We start from the raw sequence: 9386 nt of genomic DNA, 5'->3' as shown, positions 1-9386 counted from the left end.
TTTCTGCTTCCTCAATGCAGTATTCTTCTTAATTTCCTCACCACGGTGGGATGTTGCTGTGCACTGTTCAACAACGACAGCACTGCACCCCAGAGACAGCTGCATTTCTGGGATGGGTGAAGCGATTCCTGTATTGAGTGTGTGTATGCACACGCATATACACACACATATGCATTTTGTGGCACCGAAGAAAGGTGAAAATACACTCGTAAGTCATTCTCTTTATTTGTTATCATCCATAACAACCCAGCAATCTGCTCTGGATAATATTAGTTATTGCAAGTTGAGAAATCTCACCATCACAGCAAAGAAGAAATGACAAAAAGCAGGGAAATAAAACCACATTTCAGGCTTCTTCTGAGGCACCGCCGTGTCCTTTGTTTGCTCTGGTTTACATCGATTCTCTGGCCTGGATTGTAATTTCACTGCAATCCCGCCGGCTGGGTTTCAAACCGAAGCAGCACTTTAACGTTCAACACATGTGAAGATCCACGCATAGCAATTACACCATTTTCCAGCTCAGGATTACTCACTCTGATTTCTCCTTTGCAGGCACATATGGGACCAGCTCACACCGCTCTTGTTAGCCAGGGTGTGCCTGGCTGAGATGGTCTTTCACTTTTCAGTGGCAAAAGGCGTTTGCTCCAGCAGCAGGCGAGACGCCTGCTGGATTCTTTCATTTTTCAGATGTGTTTCTTGGGGGAATCTTTTTACTTACGATGGTGAAAAAAAACAACAACAAAAGGCATTTCTCTATTCCTTAGTCTTAACAAAAAAAACTTGATCCTGGAATCTGACAGTTCCATTCCATTAAAAGCTCCTTTTGGAGCTGCCTATGTGAAAGCTTAGCCCTGGTCTACACTGGGGGAGGGGGGGAGAGATCGACCTAAGATATACGACTTCAGCTACTTGAATAGCATAGCTGAAGTCGACGTATTTAGGTCTACTCACCGCGGTGTCTTCATGGCTCTGAGTCAACTGCTGTTGCTCCCCCGTCGACTCTCCTTGCACCTCTCGCAGCGGTGGAGTACCGGAGTTGACGGGAGAGCGCTCAGGGATCGATTTATCATGTCTAGATTAGACGTGATAAATCGACCCCTGATAGCTCGATCGTTACCCATTACCCGCCGATCCGGCGGGTACTGTAGACCTGCCCTTAGTGTCTGTCTCAGTATTTCACTGCACCAGGATGTCTGAAGTTTAGATTATTCAAATCAGCTGTGCGCAGGAGCGGCGAAAGCTGCCTAAAAGTGGGGGGGCCACCAGTGCCCAAACCATGGCCCCGCCCCTTCCCCCGAGACCCCACCCTCGCACTGCCCTTTCTCCCCTAGCCCCTGCCTCCGCACCGCCCAGAATAATGGACTGCACCCCCGACATTAGTCCCAGTGAAAAGCTGTCATGTACAGGAAGATTTGTTGACGACGAGGATGGCTGTATCCAAGTAAAGGAACACTTTATCTGTTTCCGGTCTGTGGACGACTCTCCTGGAAAAGGCCTAACAGAAATGTTTATATTATGTTTCGAATGAGAATAAAATAAAGCTTCAGGACTGCCGCGGCCGAAGAAAGTTACAATGATGGTGCTAACATAAAGGGAAGAAACAGTGGCGTCCAGGCAAGGATCCTTGCGATGAATAAATTTGTGGCTTGTGGCTGCCATTCCCTCAACCTGATTATATCAGATGCAGCGTCATCTTCTTTAGATTCAGTATCTCTCTTCAGAGTACTGCGAAGGACGTACATCCTGTTCTCAGCATCAGCTATCAGGTGGCAGAGCCTCACGGCCAATGTTACAAATCTGACCGTGAAGCCACTAAGTGACACTTGCTGGGAGATCCACAATGACAGCATAAGGCCAGTGAGGTACCAAGTGACTGAGGTTTATGATGCCCTCATGGAACTGGTGCAGTTGAGTAAAGCCGAGGCCAGAATCCGACACGAGGGCAAAGCCTGGCAAACCAGATCACTGACTTCAAATTCCTGGTCTCCATTGTGATTTGGCACGATATCCTGTTCCAAGCAAACGTTGTAAGCAAGGCATTACAATCTCAGTCAATGGACATCACAACCACTACTACTTTGATGAGAAGCTGCCTTGATTTCATTGTGGCCTACAGAGACAACAGATTTGAAGATGCCATCACTGCTGCCAAAGAAATGCTGGAAAACTTAGGAGCTGAGCCTGTCTTCAAGGAAACTCGTATTCATCGGAAGAAGAGACAGTTTGGTTACGGGGGAAGAGATGAGGGGGTGGAAAGCTCAGAAGAAAAATTCAAGAGAGATTTTTTTTTTGCTCACTTGTTGACACTACCCGAGTGTCCATCGAAGAAAGGTTTGGACAAATGAAGCACCACTAAAAGACCTGGGGATTTCTGTATGACCTTAATAAGCTGCTGGTGGACAGGAAAACACCCTTGAACAATTGTACGGACCTTCACCAAATGCTGACACATGGGGAATGTTCAGATGTCAACGATAAAGACCTCTGTGTCAAATTGGACAACATCCATCACCTTTCGCACTCTCCACTCCAAGTTCTCCAATCCATTCACGATGCAGAGCTGAAGGACACTTTTCCTAATGTGTGGATAGCTTTGAGGATTCTGCCCAGGTGGCCGGTCACAGTCACACGTAGTGACCACAGTTTTTCAAAGCTCACACTCATTAAAACATATCTTCGATCGACGATGGCTGACGAGAGACTGATATAGCTGGCGATTTTATCACTTGAAAATGCCATGGGCCAGTCTTTGGATCTCTCTGACGCTGTGCTTCAGTTTGCGAGGGCAAAGGCGAGAAAAGCGACTTTTTGGACTTCTTCTTAGTGTATGCGCAATGTGCCTCAGGTGTCATGTGACCAGGATTCATTGGACTAGGGTTAACATTCTAAGGCTGTCACCTACGCTAACTGTATTTAATACTGGCCCACCCAGTGGTCAGTTCAATTGCTTTATGTTAGTACATTTCAGTTATTCTTAAAGTTTCTATAAGCTTAGAGGAAACAACTTTTTTATTATATATGGCATGAATAAATACAGGTTTACAGATGCTAGCATGCAAATTTATTGTTTTATATGACAGGGATAAATCACGCATGCAAATTGTGCATCAAAGTCATGAAATGGACTACAAATGCAATTAAAAATAAGGTATTCAAAAGTTTAACAAATGGAGGAGCGGGGGCGCCATTTGGTCTAGGGCTGGCCCTGTTCACACCAGATAATTAACCGACAGCTGTTGGCATGTTGGGTAGCTCAGGGACAGCAGGGCCTTCTGAGGGAGCGTCACCAGCTGGGGAAGTATTCCCCGGCGCTCCAGCTACATATTATTAAACTCCCAATTAAAAAGCGAGTCACAGTCCACGGAAAGCGGAGATTCAGGCAGCTTTGGGGAATAGGGAAGTTATTGACTGATTTACATGACACTCTGCAGAGCCTGTTTATGATCAAAGAATTTCTCAGCTGCTCTTTCTGACTTTGAGGAGTTGTGATTTCCTTACTAGCTAAGTAAGTTCTGGCCTGATCACTACTTGGATGGGGAATGTCTAAGAAAGCCTAGAGGAAGCTGGGCTGGTGTTTCAATAGCTGAGGCTCTTTGCTCACAATCAGTACTGATTGCGATGCCATGTGACATCGGAGGCACCGTTTTTCAGATGAGACTTAAAGCCAAAGTGTTGACCACTTGTGAGTCCCATGTGACTGATCACAAGAAACGGAGTGGTGGTCTCCTCGAAGTCCTGTTACCAAGGAACCTACGTGGGCTAGAAAAACACTCTGAGCACTGCAGTATCTAAGTACCTTGATCTAGAGGGTGACCAGATATCCCAATTTTATAGGAACAGTCCTGATTTTTGGGTCTTTTTCTTATATAGGCTCCTATTACCCTCCACCCCCTGTCCTGATTTTTCACATTTGCTGTCTGGTCACCCTTCCCTGATCCGGGCCAGATTCTGATTTGGGCAATTACATTCTGCCTCCCTTATTTTTCCCTGCAGTTTGAGTTGGATGTATCCGATGTTCTTCATTTCCTCTTTCCAGGTGTCTGACTAGTTCAGCGACTGAGTTCAAAAGATTGATGCAGACAAACGCTATGCTGCGTTTAAAGAGACACAGTTCATGTGCAACTCACTTATTTAAAACAGATTCTTTGTCAGTGTTACTAACACCCCCCAGGGCTGGCTCCAGGTTTTTTGCCGCCCCAAGCAAAAAAAAACAAGAAAAAAAAAAAAAAAGCCGGAGTGCTGCCCCTTGAAAAGTGCTGCCCCAAGCACATGCTTGGAACGCTGGTGCCTAGAGCCGGCCCTGACACCCCCCCTTGATCACTATGGGTATGTCTAGACTTAAACCGCTACCGCAGCATAACTGCTGCTGCACGGCTGTAGCTCTTCAGTATAGACACTACCTATGCCAATGCGAGGAGTTCACCCCTCGGCACAGGTAATCCACCTCCCCGAGAGGCAATACCTAGGTATACGGAAGAATGCCAATGTAAATTCCCAGTGAAGACCAGCCCTGAAATTGAAATTCCTATTTACTTTTCATCACTCATGATTATTGTTTTCCTTTTCACTCTGGTTGGACAATGAAACTAGACAGGTTAGCATCATGCTTTGTTTCTAGTCTGTTTCACTTCATGGCTCTAATGCACTGCCGGTATTACCTAGCTTTTCTGCGGCGCTTTTAAGCCATAGATCTCAAAGTGCTTAACAAAGGGAGGGTTGTATGATTATCCCCATTTGATACATGGGGAAACTGAAACAGACCGTGATTAAGTGACATGACCAAGGCCATAGAGTGAATCGGTGGCTGAGCAGGGACTAGCACCGCGGAGAACTTTGCAGCCAAGAAGCTGATTCTGTGTGAGTCACGAGCGCAGCGATGTTGGGTGTGTGGGCCCCAGTCTGCAGGGGAAGCTTTACGTCATTTTTTTAAATTAATCAGATGCCTCATCCCCTTCCTTTCAGAAAGGCAAACTCCAGCACATTTTGGGGTCCGGCTGTAACTGACCCCTGTCTCTTTCAATTAAATGAGGAGAATGCGGAAGCCCACACCAGCAAAGGGAAAGCATCTGCCAGCGAGGGAGGAACATGCATGAGATCTGAGCCAGACACAACATCTCTGTATGCGTATGGGGGGAGCAATAGTTCAGTGGTTTGACCATTGGCCTGCTAAACCCAGGGTTGTGATTTCAATCCTTGAGGGGGCCACTTAGGGATCTGGGGCAAAATCAGTACTTGGTCCTGCTAGTGAAGGCAGGGGGCTGGACTCGATGACCTTTCAAGGTCCCTTCCAGTTCTATGAGATAGGTATATCTCCAATTATTAATAATCATCACGTTTATTACAGTAGTCTCTATGGGCCAACCAAGAATGCAGCCCCATCATGCTAGGTGCTCTACAAACACTAAGTAGTAGATGGTCCCTGCCTCCAAGAACTTACAGTCTCAGTAGACAAAACAGACACAGAGTGGGGGCAGATTGGCATTATTGAAAGGTTGTACCTATCTCTGAAACAAATGTCTGCCTGTCTGTACACTTAGCCACCCTGTACTCTGGGGCTTGGGGTAGCCAATCCAAATAATCACATTCAATACAAGCACATAATGGCTGGATTTCTCAAAATCTGTTGACTGACAGTGCTGCAATCTTGGAAACATAAAACGCCCCCAGGATCCCAAATGTGTAGGCTCCTGGCAAAACAAACCCCTCTCTGTGTTAAAGAAAACAAGAGTCACCAAGGACTGAAACAAGCGTGACATCTTGGACCAACTTGGTACTGAATTCCAGATTCCTAACATTCCCACCCCCGCGCCAGTAGGAAATCTCGCCTAGAGCTCAAAATGAAATAGATTGACTCCACTGCACTGTTATTTCAATCAGAAGAACACACTCCGCTGAGGAAGCCTTGTAAATTGCTCCGCTCTCTCCTTAGGCGGGGAAAAAATAAATGTGTCTTTGCTCTTAATTTTCTGAGAAAATGAAAAGCAGCGAGGTTCTGAGATACGGCAAGAGAGGATTCAGAGAAAGCACTGTGCGGGGTGGGCAGGAGATCACACAAACTAGAAATCTCCCGTCTCATAGAAAATACATTCTAATGACTGCATCCAATACAAAGAAGATGGGGTTATTATATATTATTGTAACACCTTGTGTATAATTGACAAGCAAAAAAAGGAAGCTACCCTTTGGCTAATTTAGGGCCCAGGTTCTGCAAACACTTATCATAGAATATCAGGGTTGGAAGGGACCTCAGGAGGTCATCTAGTCTAACCCGCTGTTCAAAGCAGGACCAATCTGCAGACAGATCTTTACCCCAGATCCCTAAATGGCATCCTCAAGGATTGAACTCACAATGCTGGATTTAGCAGGCCAATGCTCAAGCCACTGAGCTATCCCTCCCCTCCTTAAGAGGATAGCCCCCTTGAAGTCCATGGGACCACTCCGGCTTAAAATTAAGCTTGTGCATAAGTATTTGCTGAATTGGGCAGTAAAATTGCGAGCTGTGAGACTCAGGAACTCTTTTTCATGACGTGTTTTTAAAACGCCTAGCAGCATGGGGTCCCAATCCCAGTTGGAGGGGGCTTTCGGAGATGCTGGAATAAATAATGATGATGGACAGTAGGACTGAAAAAAAATCAGCTTCCAGATTAGAAAGCAGCGGAAATCAGGCATTTTTGACACGCCAAGCTGGTAAATTCCTTCATGAAACATTGAGTTTCACATCGCAAGTGCTAAAGGAGCTGTCAAATTAACCACCCTTTAAAAAAAAAATGCTAGAAATCTTTGCTTTCCAGTGAAGAAGCTGCTTATGTTAGTCCCACTTTGCACCGTCCAAGGAACGAGCTCCTCACAGCGCTCACAATGGAACCCCCAGCTGGGAAACAACACCCTAAAAGCAGCAACAACAGCTTCTTCTTGTCCTGCAGTTCCCACTTCCCTCTACAATCTCAGGGCACTGAGTGGCTTCCACCAGAACAGATCAGGGAGTCCCTTCCTAGAGTTCCTCGAGAATTCCTAGCCCCTCTTCATCCCCTAATCATTTTTTCTCCGCTGCTGTTCTTCAGCACACACCGGTGATCTTTGAAAGAGATACAAGTGGGTGTCAAATATTACCACTAGTGGAAGAAAAAGGACACACTTTTGCCCACAGATTTGAAAGGCAGGGGCTTTCATCCATACAGATCCAGGCTGCATTTCCGGTGGATTATACAGGAGAGAGTTGCCGATTAGCTAATTAAGCATGGCAGCAGGGTTTCCTTGGCCAGGGATGCTATCAGCAGATGTGTGGAGTGGACTAAGCACAAAGGAATCTGTGTCACAAGGACTCTGTCTTCTTTGCAGCAGGAGCTGCCCTGACAAGAGACAGGAAGTTTGAGAACGTTCTGCTTCCTGTCCTACTTTCCTCAGATCTCTCCCTTTGTCTTCTGTCCTCAAGGCTGTTTGCCTAATGAGGGGTCCTTTGTAATTTAAGGGCACTGTCCGAGCATGTAGGCTTGGGTCCTTATTTTTAAAATGAGGTTTATAAGACCTGATATTAATGCAAGAATGATCAGAACTTGTCTCTTTTTTTTTTTTTAATGTAAGCTCAGGGAAAAAGGCTTTTTTTAGTTTGGATTGAAGCATTTTCCTGTCACATTTATAAACCAAAACATTGCGCCATTGTTCTAGTGCATGAGAGCCAGAAAGCTGTAGTGACTGCTGCTGTAGGGTTGTAGTAAAAAGACAGCACCTACTCCAAAGAGCTAACAGTCTTAGCAGAAGACGAGAGACAACAAATGAACACGGGGTGGGGGGAGAGGGCAAAGAAACAACCAAACAAGCAGACGTACGACAATATATTAAGCAGCGAAGCTCTCTTCCCCAAAGAGCTTACAAGCTAAAGTGCTGATCCTTAGATTGTAAGAAAGAAATGAGGGTGGATATGTGCAATGCCAGATATACTGTATAAGCAGAACGGACAGCGGTGTCAGCAGTTATTACATACATTGATAGTGTTTAAGGCCAGAAAGTTCATTATATCATCTAGTCTGACCTCTGCATGACACAGGGCAAAGAATTTCAGTCAGTTACACCTGAATCAAGCCCAATCAATTGGTTTTGTCTAGAGCATCTCTTCCAGAAAGGCATCCAGTCTGGATTTGAAGACATCAAGAGGTGGAGAAGTTATTGCTTCCCTTGGTCGTTTGTTCCAATGGTTAATGACCCTAATTCTAATCTGGGCCTAATTCTAATCTGAATTTGTCTGGCTTTAACTTCCAGACGTTCTTCCAGTTATGCCCTTCTGTTATGTCATTTAGGACACGCTAGCTAATGTTTCTAACCCAAGCAGAAAACACAACTCTCAGGCACAAGAAAACATTTTGATCCAAAAAATACTTCCACCTGGCTCAACCGAGCATAATTCAGCTAAGAAACCCAAATAGATTGTAGGTCTCAGCACAAGCATTCCTTATGTGCTCTCTGTCATAACCACAACCAGCTAGACAGCTCATTTCCCACGTACCGGCAGGAGCTCTCATTTATCTAGTACCTCTTCAGTCAAAGGGTCTCACACAGTTTGGAATGGGAATATGTATAAAAAAATATCCACTGCCAATTATGAGCAGTTCAGTTCATTCTAGCTCCACCCATATGTTGCAGGTCCGCCACATGATGGAGCAGTTCATTCACAAGAGAAATAACTGAAATAGCTAGAAGAACGAGGAGTACTTGTGGCACCTTAGAGACTAACAAATGTATTTGAGCATAAGCTTTCGTGGGCTACAGCCCACTTCATCGGATGCATGGAGTGGAAAATACAGTAGGAAGATATATATACACAGAGGACATGAAAAACTGGGTGTTGCCATACTAACTATAACGAGGGTAATCAGTTAAGGTGGGCTAGGCCGAAGATGCTTGTTGTCTCTAGTTGGACCACATGTTGTTGGATGCAGGAATCCCTAGGTGGAGTCACTGTCCTGGGTCATACAGGAAATCAGGCCAATGGCTGAGTCAGGCATGCAACCTTTCCTGTCTTGTAGGCCACTGCTCTAACCATTAGGCCAGGATGGTCAAACACAGTCTGTAAAAAGCAACAGAGGGTCCTGTGGCACCTTTAAGACTAACAGAAGTATTGGAGCATAAGCTTTCATGGGTGAATGCCCACTTCATCAAACACAGTCTGTCTCTCCTGACCTAGGTTTCTCCCACGAGGCAGCATTTTGGAGCTAAAGGCAACAACTCTGAATACTAACGAGAAGAAAAGAGACAGTCCCCACCCCAGACAGGGCAAACATTATCCCCATTCTACAGATGGGGATCTGCGGCACAGAGACTAAGTGACTTGGCCGAGGTCCCACAGGCTGTCTGTGCCAGAGTCCGGAACAGAATTCTCATCTCCTCAGTCT

The sequence above is a fragment of the Chrysemys picta genome, chromosome 8, assembly GCF_011386835.1.
Source record: "Chrysemys picta bellii isolate R12L10 chromosome 8, ASM1138683v2, whole genome shotgun sequence".
Classification (NCBI taxonomy): domain Eukaryota; kingdom Metazoa; phylum Chordata; order Testudines; family Emydidae; genus Chrysemys; species Chrysemys picta.
Note: the sequence above shows the minus strand (reverse complement) of the source record.